At 34.2% G+C, this 19,914-nt stretch overlaps 1 protein-coding gene across 2 annotated transcripts in view; it reads left to right on the plus strand.

The window, feature by feature from the left end:
• kcna4 (potassium channel, voltage gated shaker related subfamily A, member 4) overlaps positions 1-19,914 on the plus strand; it is a 63,044-nt gene that overhangs the window by 36,164 nt on the left and 6,966 nt on the right. Inside the window, exon 3 of one of the 2 annotated variants that reach the window (XM_015391136.1) lies at positions 1,206-1,288. The exons of the other annotated variant lie outside the window; for it this stretch is intronic. The gene's annotated coding sequence lies outside the window, so the exon portion shown is untranslated. The remainder of the gene's footprint in view (positions 1-1,205; positions 1,289-19,914) is intronic. 2 annotated transcript variants of the gene reach the window in all.

The following is a 19,914-nucleotide window of genomic DNA, read 5'->3' on the forward strand; positions in this document are numbered from 1 at the left end:
CAAAAAGATAAATACTGTTTCACAGCATATAGCAATCAAACCAATCACTAATGCCAAATTAGAAAATAACTCACAGTTTAAGCTTTTTTGTTGTAAGCTCAAAAACATTTTTTTCTGTTATCTAGCATTTACCAATTTCTAAAAAAATAAAAAAATCTGATAAACGAAGATCTGTATAGTAAAATATTTTTTTTAAAGCATTTTGCACATCTGCATTTATTTCAAAGCAGTTACAACATAAACCTTAAAATTCTACACTGGTTAAAGCACATGGTGCTTTAGGCTTCAGTGAATCAAAGAAAACAATCCATTTAGGCCCCTTCTGAATAAATGGTTCACAAGATAAATGGCTGTTTTAGATTCTGTAACACTGCACAGAAGTTCGCTAGCTCAAAGGAAGGAATATTCAAATAATTTTCTATCTTAGGTAGGCAATGTCATTGTACCAATGTAATTTAAAGCAATCTGTCCATTCACATACATCAACCCACAATCTTGTTTTGACATCCATAATGCAATTCTGTCTTTGCAGGAGCACTCAATTTTAGCATCTGATGTCATTTTATCTGTCTGCCGCCTCATTTTATTTGATTTTCAACACTATATCTTAAAAAACAGATTTCCTTTTACTTTCCTGTTGCTGACAGAGTTTGATTTCTTTCTCGGGGCAAATTATTACTTTTTCTGTGGCTGGTGTGCATCGCTAAGGAATGCAGTTACTCTCAAAATAAAGATGTAAATTGTCCCCCCCCTTTTTTTTTAAACCAGACATAATACATTTAAGTATAGAAAATGCTAAACGGTTGGAGATGGAGTTTAACAGATTAAGCTTCAAGAATTTTTTTTTGTCTATTCCCAGAGTAATCATCTTTGCTTCATGTCTGAGCATTGCAGAGTTTTTTCTGTCACATTTGATCAATTAGTTTTCTTCTTTAAGGGCTGCATTGCTATGCATTATGCTGGGAAAAAAATTATCCCACAGGATAGGGCGGAGGGTACAATAAGTCATAATTAAGAAACTAGTGTTTTGGCTAAATGAATTTATTGTCATGGCAACGGGGCCTGCAATCTGATAGGGCCAATTTGTCTATGGAAAACACTATTCTCACGAGTTTGTATGTGTGTGCCACGCACCAAAAAACATCTGTGTGTGAACATTTGCACTTTATGTAATCCTGCTGTCTTTTTCCATGCATCACCCATAGTTTGGAGCATGTGTGTTTTGGAAGACTGAGCCAACCCCCCCTCCAAACAAACTGCTGGAAAACATGAAGACCTGCATAAAAAGGTGCCTTTCTTGTGTGGGTTGATCTATTGCAGATTCTGGAGTGAAATGCAGTCAAAAAGGAGCCGCAGTATATCAGTAACAGCTCAGGGTCCCGGCTGTAGCACTACACGCTGTTTTAAAGTGGCTCTCTGTACCAGCTGGGGAGTGGAGTTAAATCCACTGTGCAGGGCTGAATTATACATTATATTGTGAATTTTACACCCTGTCTATTCAAATGCAGTGTTTGTTGTGTCTCTCGCAGCATTTCTGAAACTCCTGTGCTGTGGCAGAGTAATAAAAAACATAAGTCATTATATGCAATTTTTTTCCTCTGTTTCTTTGGTGAGTTTTACTCTAACTTTATGCTTTTTGTCGTATTTGATAGCCTTTTATTTTCCTTTTATTTCGGGGAATATTGTGCAATTTGCCAAAAGCTGTTCTTTTTGGATGTCTAAGTAACTTTATTCTTTTTTTTTTTTATCTTTTTTTTTTTACAATCAAAATAAAACACACCAAATCCCCCTTCTGTATTCTAAAACTCTTGTCCTTGTTGTAAACAGTAAAGGAATAACCAGAATACGTTTTAGATACTTTAGATACTTTTAGAACCTTTTCCCCTATCTCCACGCATTTTTAATTTTTAAGACGCATTTTAACCAGTTTGGTTGCATTTCTTTTCCATAATGTCTATTTTTATTAGAACTACACCTAAAATACAAGAATTCACTTATTTAAGGTCTTTGTAATTATCAATGACTTTTCCTATTTAGGTGCAAATGACAGGAAAAACTTTCTCAATAAACGTTTTGGACTCCATTCCTTATTATACTTGGATCTACAGTATAAGACTTAAGTAAAACTTAAAGCTGCTCTCCTACTGTTTCCCATCTTGGTGTATTTGTGTGTATCTTGAAAGTTTATTTTACATTTGTCTAGACACCAGTTAAACAAGTACATTTGCAAGTATATCAAACATTTATATTTTTTATTAAGCAGCTTTGTCATATCTATGTTGTATTTTGATCGAATGATAGGTGTAAATGTACGGAGCATTTATAAAAAAAAAAAGAAAAGGTTATTATTTTGAGTTGTGCTGTTTAATTTTTTTTATAATTAATGACAAAAGCCTTAAACTCAGCCTCCAAGGGCTCCAATACTTGACATCCTCAATAACTTAAACCACTGCTGGGAAAGAGAACCTTTATCATCACAGACTGAGCAACTGGATACCTTTGCATGAATTTAAGTAACATTGTTTCCTCAATTTGGCATTATTTGCACCTATGTTTGTTTGCATCTTTAGATGCAGATGGACAGGCTGCATCATTTTTTAACATGTAAAATGTATCACCTTAGCTGGTAGATTGAATATGCTATTTTAGCCGATGCACAACAAAATAAACAAATAATATATTTTATTTATATTAAATATATTTTAAAACATATTTTAGATAATTTAACATTAACCATATCATTTAAATATAAGGCTGATATTTTGGTCAAATCAATGTTAATTTATAATAAGAAAAAGTAGAAATATTGGTCGAAAAAATGCATGTCTCTAGGATCTAAACATGCTGGAGTCGTTTTAAGGGTTGGTTGAGCCTATTTTTAAAAAAACATTTGTTTTTAATTAAACTAAGAAACAAATTTGGTTTAAAATAATCACATTTTCAACATCCTCTGGGCTAATAAAAGAAAAGTGCTGGTCACCCAACTCTATTGAGATCAAATATTTCAGTACTGACATTTTTAAAAGATTTAGAATTTAGACAACTGCCTAAGATAAAAAAAAAAAAGTAAATGGAGGAAGCAAGATATTTTTAAAACATCAAACAAAAAAAGTCATTTCTATTTAAAGCAGAAATCGAATTAACATCATAAAAATAATATGAAATAAAAGAACATTTAATTTTATCTCTTAACTTTGATAAAATTGTTAAATCATACTTTAACAATGGAGAACTCAATCCTTTTGGTATATATGTGAGGTTATAAAAACAACAACAACCCCCCTAAAAAAACAAAAAAACAAACAAGGAACCTCCTAGCAAAGCTAAAGCATAATGTACTGAAAAAAATCATCTGCTGCACTGATAGCAATGCTGCTGTAAAATAAACTATCCTTTTTGTGTTTAGAAATATTGGAGATTCCTTTTTTGGTGTTATTTAAGTTATCAGGAGACACTATAACCTGGCCAGGCAGGGGTTGGAGGAACTCAGTTTCTGCAGCTTTTTCAATAAAAGTTATTAAGTCATCATCTCTATGAAATCCATAAATTCATGTTTGTTTGTTTTTCAATAAAAAACACAATGAAAGGTGCTAAAAAAAAATCTTAATCTCCTAACTCTATCAACAACAGTTAAATTCTTCTCAAATTCCTTTGACGTCGCTTTTAGTTTAAACTGGGTGACTACTAAGTTCGAAACAAGTAGGCCTATATCCCTCTGTGGCCAAAATCTTTGGAAAGGCAAACATTTGATGTTAGATATTCTGTCAGAAAATAGAGTGGCAGCTGGTGTATTGGTTTACAAAGCTACCAAACAGACTCAAGTTTTTATATGAAAGTCGGTCAATATTTTTTTCTGGATGGATGGATGGATGGATGGATGGATGGATGGATGGATGGATGGATGGATGGATGGATGGATGGATGGATGGATGGATGGATGGANGGATGGATGGATGGATGGATGGATGGATGGATGGATGGATGGATGGATGGATGGATGGATGGATGGATGGATGGATGGATGGGCAGATGGTTGTTGTACAAAAATATAAATCTGTGCATCTGATTAAAACAAATTTTGTGACATGAGATCAGAGAAGAAGGACTTGAAAAGAAAATCTGAAAACCCCAAAGCTAATTGTTGGAGCTATATATTCCTCAGATTAAAAAAAAAAGCCCTGATTGTGTAGTCAGAAAAATATGTTTATTGAACCATGAAAAGATTAAATAAAAGACAAAGTGACAGTTTGACAAGAGTGTTTAGAAGAAACTGGGAGCTAATTGAGTGTTCACAGTTTGTAAATCAGAGCAGACCCCAGGCACTAGGCTCATCAGTTTAATGAAATTATATATCATAAATTTGTTCAAAGTAAAAGTAAAAAAGAAAAAAAACTATTTAAGGTTAGTAAACTGAAACTGATAACTAATAAGTAGTAAAAGTCAAATGTTTGGAAAGCTATTATTAATAATGCTCCATTGCTTTTAAAATTCAAGCAAATGCATTTTTTCTGGTCAATAAGGGTCATCTAGACTGGGAAAAACCTCCCTGTTATGTTTTAATGAATGGCTACGATTTGTAACTACTGATTATTTCACAGTATCTCCTCAGTTAAAACAAATCTTCAGTACAATGGAGCTCCAAGCAAATATAATGCAGAATGTTAGATAAGAAGGAAAATAATTCATGGTTTGCAATTTTTTTTAAGGGTGAATCGGAAAAGTGGGGTGTGTGTGTTTAATCATCTGAAGTGAGTTAAATTCAGAGCAACTTAAAATCTGATTATTAGATTCTATGCATGTTTAATTTAGGCTCAATGTGAATACAGCTGTTTCACAAAGGACTCCAAGGTTTCTTTAAGAGAATTAATTAATTAACTGAACAATCAAAGCCGAAAGCAGAAAGGTAACAGATAAAGTGGTTTTTAAGTTGTAAACTATTTGCCATGCATTCTTTGGTATTTTATTTAATGATTACTGAAAATAATAACTTCTTTAGGAGTCTGCAGTTTGCAGGAAGCCATTATATGTACAACAAACATGGAAGAAGGTGCTCTGGTTATGTCAGAGGAACGCTGAATGTTTTTGCTGGCATTTAAAAAAAAAATAGGACTGTGTATCATCCTGACCATATCATTACCATTGTGAAGCATGGTTATGGCTGCATCATGCTCTGTGGATGCTTTTCAACCAGCATTGACATATAGAAACTGGTTTTTGGATAGATGGAGTGAAAGGTGGACAAAAAACCTGTTATAGACTCAAAAATAATTCTTGAGAATTTGGTGAAAACTGAAAGAGCTTGCATCATTTTCTTCTTCCTGTACTTACTTATGAACTGCTTTGGCTAGTCCCTGCTTATAATTACCAACGAAATACCTTAATATTTGTGGTAGTAAAGTGACAAAATTAGTGAAAATATTTTAGATATATTTCACTTTATATCAATATATTTTAATCCCTTGAGCTGCAATGTGCAACAATAGAAGTTCATTCTTAACATAAAAAGCCACAAGGTAACAAAAAAAAAAAAAAAAAGAATGTTTCATTATTTAATTCAGTGGCATTTCTCCAAGTTCTGGTATGTTTACAGAGATCAAAAAGCATCTGTTAAAAAAATGCAAACAGACCCTTTTTCTAAAAGTTTACTAAATTCAAAGTTCCTTGGTTTACATGATCAACTCTGACAAATAATCTTTAGAATGGCAAAAGATCAGTGATGCTGCATCATTAGCATCACTGATCTATTGATCAAAGGTTATAAATCAGTCTCTAACGTACATTTTTGAATAGCTACAAGCCAGTTGTTGATTTTTCTCTCTGTGGCTGAATAAACAAGAGAAAAGGACTTCAAGTGCTTTAAGAAAATCCATAGAAGCCAACATTGTTTTTTTACACTGAAATATGTTCTAAAATGATTTCTCAGGCTGAAGTATTTCATAACAGCATCAGTCTAAAACAATGTTTCTGAAAACTATTAGCACATTATTAAATAGCTTCATAAAGCTCCATTACTGCGACGGCTACAGATTTATCCAAAGCAACAAAGATGAAGTATCCCTCTTAAAGCTGGGACACCAAGAACAGAAAGCATTTAAGACTCTGCATGTTGATTGGCATCTTAACAAAGCCTTTAAAAGGTAGAAAGCTCCTGTGCATTTGGCATTCCGTTTTAGCCGTGTAGAAGCTAAGTTTTTGCAGAAAGGCTTCATTTGGAAGAATAAACAGCGTTCTGTGTGCATGTCAGCCTGCAACAGATTGACTAATGCTGAACTTTGGCCTCCTGTGCATCACCGCCTCATTATGCATGATGGCAGATTGCCAAGTGGACCGTTGAGTTGAGTTGAGTTAAGTTGAGTCAATCCAGGCAGGTAAACAGGGCCACGGTGTGAGTCACTTTGCTCATTACTCTGGGCAACTACACAAATTTTTAATAACAATAATTCCGCTGATTGTAGCCTTGCATCTGCCATTCCAAACAGTTATTATTTGTACATTAGTTTTCATACTGAATCAACCAAGAAAGTGAAAACAAAGTAGAACAAAGCTCCCTTTAAATTATCCATACTTTGCATAAATGTGATTTATATTTGTTGGCAGCTACGCTCAGACTAATTGGATGGAGCAGATAAATGCAACATTAAAGCAGACCCAAGCATCACACAGGAAACTGCCAGAATCAAAATATGCCCCAATAAGCATAAATCATTACACTACATGGAAAATAACGGAGGCATTTTATGTCTTTGTGTTACCAGAACAATGTCTAAACAATTAAGCTAAAAGACACAGATTTATATGGAGGAAAAAGCTAGTCTTTATTGTGAGTATGAATAAAAAAAAGTTGATAAATGTTTCACACTATCATCTTATTTCAGTGTTTTATTTTCAACAATAATTATGTATCCTATTGTCATTATTCCTTTGAAATCAACTTATCATTTAGTTTTTATCTTATTAAAAATCATCCATGTGTTGCATAAATTGGATTTGTATTTAGTGGAATTATGCTTCAGCTTCACTGGATGTGGAAATCTACATCTAGTATTACAGGATATCCAATTATACACAGTAAAAGGCCATTTTAGTTAAAAAAATATATACCAACAAAAATTAAACAAACAAAACAAATCATATTTTTGATTTCCCCAGTGTTGAACACAGACAAATTAAAGATTTTTAGGGTGCAGCCTCCAGAGACTTAAAGCTGCAAAAATAATGATGAAAGGTTGTCATTCTTCGTTTTATTTTTATCACTTTCTTAAACAGATTTTATCATTTGAACCTTTGCTCATCCGTCATTGTTTTCTTTTATAGTATCCATGTATTTGTGATCTTATTTAAAATAGTTGTACAAGATTAAAAGGCTGAAAAAATCTGCAAGTATACACGAAAATAGAAAAAAATCTTTAATAGAAATACTTTTTTTAGCTGGACAATTTTATGCATGTGCAAAATGTCCTTATTTAATCATTATAATTTCTAAATAAATGTTTTAATTTGCAGAAAATCCCTAGTAGTTTAATTGTTGGATTGAAAAGAATAGTCTGGAAGAGATTCTGCTTTTTTGTAATCACCCCCCCTTCTTGAATTGTTTTTATCTTTAAATTACATCTAACTGTTCCTGTAAAATAAAGCAGAAAGAGGACCTTAATCTTAGAGAAAGCTAAAACTTTAGAGTGACACTGTTCATTAAGAGTTTCTTTTGGAAGGAAGCAAATAAAGATTTTTTAAAGCGGAGGTTTAGGCCTGACAGGAAACCCTCTGGGGGAAGTGATGGCCTGACAAGAACTGTACTTTTATCAAGATGTGCAAAGATAACAACGACAGAGCTAAATCAAACCACTTTTCACAGCTTTTAAACTATTTTGAGTGATTTATAAACTTGTTTAAGATGGCAGCCTGTTGATTAGGCTCATCTGAGGGGTATTTAAGCCCAGCAGGATCACCTGTGGTCTTTGAAGGCAGTGGTTACTGAGGAAACATTTTAGTCTATGAAGCGTTTAATGAGCCATTATGTCTGAAAAAAAAAACAGCTGTAGTTTGTGCGTGTGGTCTACCTTAGCTTTGCCACACTAGGTCGAAGTTTATGTGGATATCGACTGGAGGTGTGCAGCTAATTCATCAAAAACGTATTTAAAGGAGTTTTTGAAAGCCTTAGACGAAGATGAATCAAATAATTTCTATTACCCACTCTGGGCTGGTGCAGCAGTGCAATGAATTGCTGAGGCCTTTTTATTGCCATAAGGTAGCAGTATGCATGCATGCTTTTAAATAAGTTTCTAAAAGTTTCTAACTTTCTCATTTAGGAATAAGATGCACAGTTTAAAGCTTATGATTGGATTGATTTAGATGTCTTGGCAATTTAGAGGCAAAGATTTCATTATTACCATACTTGGAACAAACTGGAATCTATTTCCAGTCCTGTTTGTCAACCTATTTAAACCCCTTTCATTATTGCTATAACAGGCTGGTTCAGGTGAATAATTGTTTTCTTTACTGGTGGAGATCAAAATACGTCTCCCTCTCTTGAATGAGACATCTTCCCCAAATAGCTTCTTTGTCACATTATAGTAATAGGTTAGATTTCTCTAATAAATTATTTTGTTACTGCATTAAGAGATGCATTTATTAGGAGTCTTTTAAACTAGTATTCTAACAATTGTCAAGGAAGGTGTACGTGGGATAAATAAAATCAAAACCATAACCAAATAAAAAAAAAGGTCCAACTAAGTCTCACAAACCTTTAAAAAAAGAAAATTCTTTATTTAGTGCAGTATTTTAAAAAGCTACCAAGCTCTATGATTCATTGTACTCCTAACCGAAATATAATTTCTCCAACAAGAGAAGAGAGGAAAAAAAATCAACAAGAAGGATCTAGCAACAAAAATATGCAAGTTCTAATTAAAGTCATATTTTGCAATATAATCACACTAGCACCATATACATCAACTGGGATAATAAATGGAAAAACAGAAGGTTAAGAAAACATTCAAGCACATCTAATACAGTATATATATTTTTTATTTTTTCAGGTTATTGAACAAACAGCAAAAACATCCACAATATACTGCCTACACTAATGTGCAATTTGAGATCTTGAAAGCAGTTACTCATTTTACAACCTTTGAAAAATGACTGTATTCAAACTTCCAGCTAATATTCATAAAAACTGTGTTGGTAGCTCTTATGTACTGTAATCATCAAAAGCACAACAGTAGAGGCAACATTTATTCGCCTCAGTGCACCGCGGTGAAGAAAATTATTTAAAAAATAAATCTAGGAATGCTGACACTGCTGTTGGCATTTGTTTTATCTGTCCCCTGGGCTTTATAGTTGTCACTTTCAGTATAAGCATGCACATTCTGTTATAAGTGTAAATAAAAACAACAGTCCTCTGGAAGAGAAGATAAACCACCTGTATGTGCACAGTCTCTCTGAGCATGACAACAATTCACGGTTTTGTTGGTGTCTGTGCAAAAATAGGACAGCTAATTAAAAATTAAAGGTATGGCAGGCAATGCAGTATTATTATGCAGCAAATTATTAATGATATTAGTAAGTTTGTCAGCCTGTTAAATACTTTATAGAGAGATTTTTTGTGTGCCTTCACACATTGCAGTAATTAATGTTTTAAGCTGCTTAAAGGGAAAAAAATTTTTTTTTTCAAATTGTTGCTTGAGACAGATGATGAATCAATTTCTGAGACTTATAATAAATATGAAAACATCCAAAACACAATTGCAATGGCACAAAATGAATTCTAATTTGTAATTTGGTTTGTAAACTGGGAATATTTTGCTGGCAGCTACCATTATCAACGGAAACAACATTGTAATTTTTTATGCTTGGTAGCACAACTGGCAGGCATCTACATCTGCTGTTTATAAGTGATTGTAGGCGTTTCATTAAGTCACTGTTGTAAAGCACATATGTGAGGAATGCCTGCGGGGGCCTGAGATAGAGGAGGCTGCTTTGGAGGTGGTGCTCTGTGATTGACACGGAGGAAAAGATAATGACAGTTTTTGTTCTGTGTAATACTCCTCTGCTCCTTTGTTTTTACAAAATATAAAATGGTGCTTAATTTACCAGAACCACAATTAAAGAGTATATGTAATAAACACCAGCAAAGGAAAGTAAAACAATGCATCTGTGTTCTATGCAGTAGTTTTTGTAACTTATATCACTATAACGACAACTTTTGCTCTCTCACTACACTCTTTTTTTTGTTTTGCTTCTAATCATGCTCCACTTATTGCAGCATTCTTTTGTCCAGAATTTATAACCTTTTCCCCTTTCTATGAACATTCCCACAGCATGATGCTGCCCCCACCAAGTAAAATAATGTGTCAAAGGTACAGTGAAGGATTTTAGCTAATCTTTTAAAGGCGAGTTTTTCCTCTCCACTGTCGCTACAAGATGGCTTAGCATGAATGATTGCATTCGAGTCAACAAGTTGACGCAATCAACTGGTTTTCCTTAGGTAGAAAACTTTGAATCAATCTGACTGTATGATCTGGTGAACTGTAAAGTGCCTTGAGATGACATGTTGTGAATTGGCGCTATATAAATAAACTGAATTGAATTGAAGAACTACACATGTATGTTCTGTTTCCAAGAAAAAGATTGTTGGTTTGATAGGTGACTTTTCTAAATTCAGGATAGGCCTTTATAAAATGATGGTGTTTTACCTTTCTCTTACATGGTTTTTGAGTTCTGGTTTAGTGTATAAAAGTTTAGTACAGCTTCTGAGTTAAGGACAGTTAATAGAAGGAGACATCTGCAGCTGTTGATGTTGTTCTACACTTCGGTTCAGTGGGCCTTTAATACAAATGTGAAGATAACTGCAGAGAATAAGTCCGTTCCAGGGAGGTCCCATCTCTCTAGTTACAGGATTTGAAAGAACTGTTGGCTGAGTGACAGATGCCAAACCAGATGTTCAGATGCTTCTTGCTGGTTATGGTTTGTTTTGGATTTATTCCTCCCTTGCCTTCGAACTCAAAATTGTTGCTAAATATGACATTTTGGACAGTAAGCCCTTCTATTCTGCAAGTCATTTTTGAGCTAAAAGATTAGATAAGAACTGATGTCTCATTTTGTCAAACTGACAGAAGAAAACCCAACCATCATGACTTATAGATTTTTTTTGCTGCTGACATGAAAATAATTGTTGGTAACCCAGTTTTAAGCTGCTTCTGCCAGGTCATATCATGCGACAAATATTGTCCATAGGTTATACAACCTTTGTTTGGACAATAATTGACCTGTTGTTGAATGAAAATAACAGAGAGGAAAGTCTTTATTTGGGGGTTTTTTTTTTGGCTTCCAGTCAGTCTAATTCCTGCCACTTCCTGTCACCTACAGGTCTTGCTTGTGGTGAACCGGAGCTCTGTGGCATTAACGATTTTTTCCCCCGACGTCTGTTTCCGTTTGCGTTTCAGCTTTAATTCGCTGTGACAGACTGTCATGGTGTAATGTGATGTGCTGCGTTGCGCATGTGCTTTCCAAACGGCACGCTTCTCACACTCGGATGGAGGCATCAACAAAACTTGCAACACCTGAACCGTTGGCAGGTCAAGCAGCAGCAAATAAATGTGACGAGTACATTGACGGCTCCGCTTGAATCCGAATCAGCCTAAATGATTGTTATCAGATAACCAGATGTGCAAATTGTTGTTTTTTTTCCACAAAAAATATTGCTGACAGAGAGCTTGGTGTCTGCATGAAAATAAACAGTTGTGTGTTACGTCCCTAGTTTATGTTGTGCTGCATATCTAGCCAGAATATTTATAGTCTATCGTGTTCATCTTTGTATGTTTGTGTGTGGAAGAGGGTTGGATCTAAGAGCCCTGCAGGGGTGTGAGGCAAGAAGCAGCAAGAGGCAGAAAATCCCCCACTGCCTTTGGATTAATGTCAGCAAACAGGAAGCTAGGCATCATGTTATATGTGGATCTGCACTATACAGAAGTCACTACCAGATGAATTACAGTTCCTCAATTCAATTGAACATTTGTTGTTAATGAAAGCAAATATGCAGTGTGGTGATTTTATCAGTACATATTATTTTTTTTAAATGTCGTCTTGAACATGAATATTGGCCTTAACCATGGCAAGTGAAGCCTGCGGTGCTTTAAACGTCGCTCTGGTTGCTTTCTTTATTTACTGGATGTGTGGTTTACACATCTTTTAGTCTACCTCATAATGTCATACAGATTCTGTTGAGGCATTTCAGAATGGCTGTGGTTCTGGTTGTTGCTCAAAAAACCAAACTTGGTTTTCAAAAAAATAAAAAATAAAAATGGCTTAGTTGTGTTTCTATGCAGTGCCAGGTTGGTTTATGTAGCTTTTTTTCCTTGATGAAAGAAATTGAATGTTTCTCAATGGTCCAAAGCATCAGCTATCATGCCTATATAAGAGGAAAGAAAACAATTTCTAAAAGGGAAAATAGTTTTTTGAAATAATTTTAAAAGCTAGTAAGACTTTTAGCTTAAAAAAAACAACAATGACCCAAATTTAAAAGTTTTTCAGATTTATATAAAATTTTATAAACTTTTGAGTTTGTGATCCTAGCAGAGCACAAGAAAAAGAAAACATTCTTTTGTAATGAAAATCACTATGAGCTGAAGCAAATCTCAGAGGTGAAATGCTATTACTATTTCTATGTATAAAATCTAAGCCAAAAGAACACCATAAAAAAATGAATAATTCAGATACAGAGACAGCTAAGATGAATGATGGTACAGTTGAGAGAAATAATACTTTGGTTTTAAAATGTAAAAACACTAACTTTGAGTAAGTTATCCAGCCAGCATAAACCATTCAGTTTATTCCTTACCGTAATGTGTTTTAATAAGCCATCAGAGTTAAAACTATGCAGTTATATTAGAGATTTTCCAAAGCAAAAGAGGCATATACACACGGTCCAAACCATGATAGATAAATGAATAACATTGAATGAAATTTATAAATAAATACCATTTTAGAAATTTTGTCATGGGTAAAAATGATTTTGACTTTTTTTGCGCCCAGCTACTTAACTTCAAGGCCATTTAAAACTGTTGATCATCACCACTGAGTACCTTGCAAAATATAATTAAAGTTTTAGATTTTGTTGCAATTTTTTTAAGCAAATTATTCTATATTTCTGTATGATGAGTCAAACTCACTTGAGATATAAGTTGTTATTCATATAAATGTTTTCTATTTTTCTCTTCTAGTAATTTCTTAGCATTTTTCTTTTTAAAATCGATTTTCTGAAAGTTTGGCAACAATGCCTGTTTTCTACTCAAAGCCCCAGAAGTTGTTTTCCCCGGGTAAAAGGAATCCCCGGGGGTTAAACAGCCTGCTGTTCCCAATACTTTGAAAAGCCCCTGGATATTTAAATCAGTGTATGAGAGGCTTCACCGCCTAATGATGGTCAATAACACTAGTATCTTTTCCCATCTGATGTTGAGTATAATACAGGCTGGTATCAAAGATATGGTAAATAATAAAAAAAATTATCAATTATATAATACTTGGTGGCTGCACATACAGTAACATAGTTATTGAAATATGTAATTAGATATAAAAATGCATGAATAAATACCATAATTAATGTGCACAATTGTTCTTACCTACATTGTGTTATATCAGTTGTTTAGTGAATATAAATTACAATACATGCATTTTATTAACTGTTATTTTTTTAAGGGGCTACTACATTCTCTATAAGTTCTCTATAGCTGTTTTATTATAATTGCTCTGTATAACTGACACTTAGTCATTAGTGTCAGACAGAATAAATGAAAGAAAGATTTCGACATAATTACTGATTTAGAATGGCTTAGTGGCAGAGGGGTGCAAACGTGGTTACAGCTGATGTCTTGGATATTTGTGGAGCAACCCCNCTTCAATTACGATTTGTCATTGGGTTGACGTGTCTGTCGGTGAGCAGGGACAGCACTATGTATTGAAAGTATCGATGTTTGGACTTGAGAATCGACTTTAGATTCGGCCACATACATTGAGTTTTGAGGTTTGTTTTAGCACTTAAAAACATTTAAAACCTAATTTTGGGACAAACTAATGATACAAAAGAAAATTTGTACACATATCTTCTCCGGTTACTGCTGCTGGCACAAAGCACTGCAGGATATTTTGCTGAACACAACCTCTTCCCTTTTACAATTTTCAAATTAAGCCACCTGTCACTTCATTCACACCCTGACCACTTGCGGGTGTGAATACAGCAACAATTGGCTGTTTCAACCAGACTTCCTCCAGTTCAAGCGAGTCCATGCTGGATAGGGAAACCCTACTCTTGCCGACTTTTAATCACTCCTTTTTTAGTAAATATCCTTAGATATTAAATATTTGGCTGATGTGAAGCCTGCAATTCGCTTTTCTAGTGTGGCAACATACAAAATAAAACAGTGATGAGAAATCATGGGTCCATCATGGAAGTCCAAAACCTCATGATAATGGCCTCTGCAGGAATACTGCATGAGATATTTAATTATGCACAAGGGGTGCATGTTCCATGCGGAGCAGGGAAAAAATGAGACAGAAAGTCGTCCAGTTTAATTACTTATGTTCATATTGTTACTGTGATCAAAGCATATGGTACCAAACTGAGAAAGTTACCTTTGTTCATCTGGTTCATATGGATTCTCTATTCAATTTATTTAGACTGAAGATTGTTTAAAATGAATGAAAATAAATGCATTAGATGGATTAGTTATTGTTACAAAAAGTTAGGTGATGTGTAAAGATATGACAGAATTTGTCCTACCCCCTCTGTCAAAGTACAAATATTGATAAAACCGAGTGCCATCCCTTATCAAAACACTTCCTGGGCTTTCAAAAGCCTCTCAAAAGCTGGTGGCTTTAAAAAAAGGTACTGGGAAAGAACATAAAAAAAGCTGAATATGGCATTTATATTTTTTCCCCCCAATGTAGTAAATGCATACAAAAACCAATAAATAAGAATATTTCAAACAGAATACAAGCAGTTTCTCCCTTGGTGCTAACATTGTTTGCTCTTCCTTCCATGTTAGTATCCACCTTGCCTTGGGGATCAAAATCTGTCTAACACTGAAGCCTTTGCAATTCAAATCCAACCTAAATGATTCAGAATCTAAGATGGAATCTGTCAAAAGATGTTTTCTCTGCCACAGGGTTTTGTCGTTTCAATTAGGCCAATTATTTTGCCTCTAGAAATGTTTGTATTTAACTGCATATTTTAAACCATATTGGAGTTCCTGGAGAAAGCTTCCCATATTTTTCTGAAATTCTATCATTTCTTTTAAAACACTTAAAAAGGTGGCTTTTCTCAAAAGTGCCTGCCTCTGCTCTAATAGTTTCCCTTGAAAGTGCTTTAGACGCACAGACCAGAATATTTAAATGATAACTTAATAAACCAATTTTGTGGCTGAAAGAACATTCTCAAAGGAGGAAGAGTTTAAATTGGAAATGTCACAATGATGCAACCTCTTTAATAAGAAATTCAAAGATTGGGCTGACAATTTTCTATGAATCTGCAACAAAGCAACAAGGCATAATGTTTTGCACTTTCTTTTTTTTAATTCTTTGATTTTTAGTCTAGATATTAGCTGTTCAAAGAGACCAGCTCTTACATCGTCTATGGAGGATTCCATATTAAAATGCAGGCACCAATTAACACATGATATGTAAGATCATTGGTAGCTGGAACCAGTAGATGAAATGTGTATGCAAGGTAATGAGGAGCCGATATGTCTCATTTCCCAGCTTGATTCTGCTATAATAGTTTTTTTTACAGTTAATGTCCTCTTCACCCCTATGACTCTTAAAGAGATGGTTTTGGTATATGGTTTGGTTATTATGTGTGAGTCCATGTGTAAAATCTGCAGCTTAGCACTTTCCTGCAGGGATTAAACACAAAGTTATTCTGTAGATACGCTAATAAAACTTAACAACTACAGACAGGGAAGTTCATACATGTATACAAGCTATAATCTCCTTTGGTCTGGACAAGCAATGCTTCCATTTATCATCAAGCTTTATCAATAGAAATATGAAAAACAATTAAAAAAATGGATGGATGGATGGATGGATGACAACCTAGAAATATATATATATTTTTCTAACACTTAAATCACACGTAATTTCTGCAGAAAAGTAAACTCATATTAAATAAACCTGTTGTCTACAAATTTTGAAATAAAATGATGCATTCTTCTTGTGTTAGTCTGTAAGGGAATGTATAATTCAGCATTATTTTCAGCCTTTTAACAGCACTTTAAAGTAATCAATCTCTTAGTGTGAAATAATTCTTTGTCACACAGCTTCTGTGTTTATTTTAGGATTGAGGGCGAGACCATTGATTGTGCACAAAAATGGCTGCTAAGTGGATGACAAAGCACTTGAAATAATTATGAATTTAGAAAAAAATATTTAGAATATACTCTTTTCTGGCTTGAAATCATAGTTGTCACAGGGTCAGTTTAAGCTTCTAAGGGCTGTGAAGAAAATAGGCAACTGCTCCATCTGTTCCTCTTTCTCCCTTCTGACCATGTCAGACAAAACTGTGACCCAGTATACTGTAGAAGCTATCCATGGAGAGGCCTGGAAGGAAAAAGCCCTGTGTGTTGTGTTTTTGAAGTCTGATACTGATGAAGTGCTTTAAATATTCTCAGTTTTATTCACATTTACAAGGACCATCTTCTGTTCCTTTATGCTCTTCTTATTAGTTTGGAAACAAAAAAAAAATATGGCCTATGCTTTCTTCTATGTGGATTCCTAAATGTACAGTCCATCCAAAAGTATTCACAGTACTGCACATTTTCTACATCTACATACATTATAGCTTTATTCCAAATGGCATAAATAGTCATCTCTTTCCTTATAATTCTGCACACAAAACCCCATCATGGTGATGTGAAGAAAAATATCATTTTGAGATTGTTTCAAATTCATTGAAAATAGAAAAACAATAATAAAAACACTTTTACATAAGTATTTGCAGTCTTTCCAATAAGGCTCAAAATCTAAGCTGATGTTTGTATTTTAATTCATGAGGATTCTGTAGATCGCCACTCGTCGAGAAATGCAAACTTTACTTTTATCTGTAAAGAGAAGCTTAAACCAAACAGTAGCCGAGGTAAGACACTTGTGTCCATGTTTAGGATGAACGTGTTGCTAATCTGTCAGTGAAGCGTCACCAAAATCAAGAATGGGTTTGGTATTTTTGGTTGTTAACCCTTCACTGGAAAAACAATCTAGAAATAAGTAAAAATTTCCTAAATTTAGTGTATTTACCCTCAATTTGAGTAGGTAAAGTAGATAGTTTGCCAATGGAATGAGTATTTTACTTTTAAAATAAGATAAATAGATAAAATGCACTTAAAATAAGACAATGCAATTATCTTTTCTTATTTTAAATGTAAATTGTCTTGTTCCATTGGCAAAATTTCTCTTTTTCCTCCTCAATGCAAGAACAAATGCACTTATTTTAAGGAAAAATTTATTATCTAGATTTAAATTTTTCCCAGTGTTGTGTTGGTGTACCTTTCCTTGCCATATTTTTCCTTCTGCTCAACTTTGTATGAATATGGTTGCATCGAAGAATTGGTGAAAAACCAGCTTCTGAAGCAATGCCTATTTGTGGCATACCTCTCTTGTAAAGGTTGCTATTATCTGTCATTAGGACATCTATTAATTGCCCCTCTTCGCTGTTGCGTTTAGGCATTAATTCAGGGGTGGGGGTGGTGTTATATGGAATAGGTGACCTAGTTGCTTAAAAACAGGGCATTTGCATCCTCAGACTGTCACTTTGGTTTCCTGAGAAAGACCCTTAACCTCAAAGAGCTCCCCAGGCACAGCAAGCTACTCACTGTTCCGTAAGGAATAGGTTAAAGAAGACATATTTTGTTGTAATGTATAACTGCAATGGCAAATAAAGGTGATTATTATATTATCATATAATAATTAGGTCTGCTTACATGGCTTATAGAGTTGATGATTTCATTTTCAAGCAGGACTTCACACTTAAGTACTCATTCAAATGAACCAAATGCTGCTTCATTGTCCATTGTGGTACTGGGCTTGATTGGCCAGCAAACCAGCCTGATATGAACCACATAGATAATCTACCACACTCTATTATCTAGAGGAAGATGGGAGACACCAGAACAAACATCACACATTGGCAGAATCACAGGCTGATCGCCTCTATGCCATGGTGCATTGATGCAGTAATCCGTGCTAAAGGAGGCCCAGCAGAGCATTAAGAGTATAGAAATGAATGTACTTTTCAGAAGCCTTACTTTGCTGTTGAGCATATCCTTTTTCTAAAATGTTGATCCTATATATGTTCTAATTAACTAAGTTTTGGAGTATTATTATCTATACGCCAAACATTCCTAGAAATATTCTATATATTTCAGTTTATGTTTAATAAGTCTATATCTAATATATGAGTTTTCCTTTTGGACACATTCAGCATGTGTACAGAGCTAGAAGTGAAATACAACAGTAAAAAACCTGCTTAATCTTAGGGATAAAAGAGGACAAGTAGTGACATAATAATACAATGTGACAGCATTGCAGGCAGTTTCCAATGCATCCTACAGTCAGACGACACTGTGAGTAAAGGTTATGTCTTCTAGACACATTGATGCTTTTGAAAAGTCTGTTTGGTTGTATTAAATTTTCCAACTAAAAATAGTTGCTTAGAGGGGTAATAAAATAGGTATCATGTTCAGTGTATATTTAATTGCATATAATTTTCAGAAAATGTTGTATTAAACCATATTTCAATTGAGATTCACCTTAATTAAACATTTCCCAAGAAAACACTGTGAGCAGATCACCCTTAAAGTCATCTGATCTTTGCAAAACAATCAAAAATGGAAAAGTCCGAAACGGTTTAAGAACAAACTGACCTGAATCTGTACAAAATCCCTTTAAAAAGAGACACAAGTGAAACTAATGTTTTATATATTTTGTTTTAGGCATTGGTTTTATAATAATAAATACTCTATGTAAAACGCCTTCATTCAGTTGCATCATATTAATACAGAAGTTCCAATTTCTCTGAATGGATTTACCGAAGAAACATTTAAATAACAAATTTCTGTGATTTTTCTTGTTAACAAGTTTTTTAATGTTTTTCTGTTAATACTTTTAATGAAACTTTTGATCAGACTAAGAAACGGTGTAGCTTTACCTCTTTAAATGGGCAGAACAAAAGCAGAGGAAAGCGAATTACTGAAAACATCAATAGTGACTTTAAAGTTTAAATGAAGCTGAACTCAATCTGCACAGAAAATGAGATATTTAGTAATTGGTTAGAAGATGAAGTAATTGAAATTCTGACAATCAAAGCCTGTTTGTCCCTGAATGGAAAAGTGATTTTCAGAAAATCAGGTGAAGAAGCTGTTGAGTCATTTGATTTTAATAATTGCATCAACCGCCTGCGGTTTTGTTAGTTAATATCATTTCATGCCCTGAGGCTATAAAAATCTCCCCACATAATTGTTGTACCTGCAGGATGTCTTTCTGGCAGTCTCGAATGGCTCCTTTCTGCAAAAACTATAATAATTTTAAATCCAGTCCCAAGGAAAACAGCTGCTGGGCCCCTGAACTGTGAACAGGGATAACTTTTTAGCAGAGAGGAGGTTTGTAGATCTTAACAGGTTTAATGCGGTTCTCCTGGGTTCGCCTTGAGCAAGCAGTGTCATAATACGGCAGAAAAAAGAGCCTTGGCTCCATTCAAGGGTGCAAAATCCATCCAGGTTCACTTGACATATATACTGCAATCCTAAGTGTTTTATTTAGGAAATGTATGAGGTATGCTATTTCCTAAATAGATCTCTTATATTTTTAGTAATTTTTCAACACAATCTATTTACATATGCTGTTTAAGTCAGAATAAGACCTCAAAAACACAAAACA

Source organism: Cyprinodon variegatus, unplaced genomic scaffold (genome assembly GCF_000732505.1).
Source record: "Cyprinodon variegatus isolate N-32 unplaced genomic scaffold, C_variegatus-1.0 Scaffold22, whole genome shotgun sequence".
Classification (NCBI taxonomy): domain Eukaryota; kingdom Metazoa; phylum Chordata; class Actinopteri; order Cyprinodontiformes; family Cyprinodontidae; genus Cyprinodon; species Cyprinodon variegatus.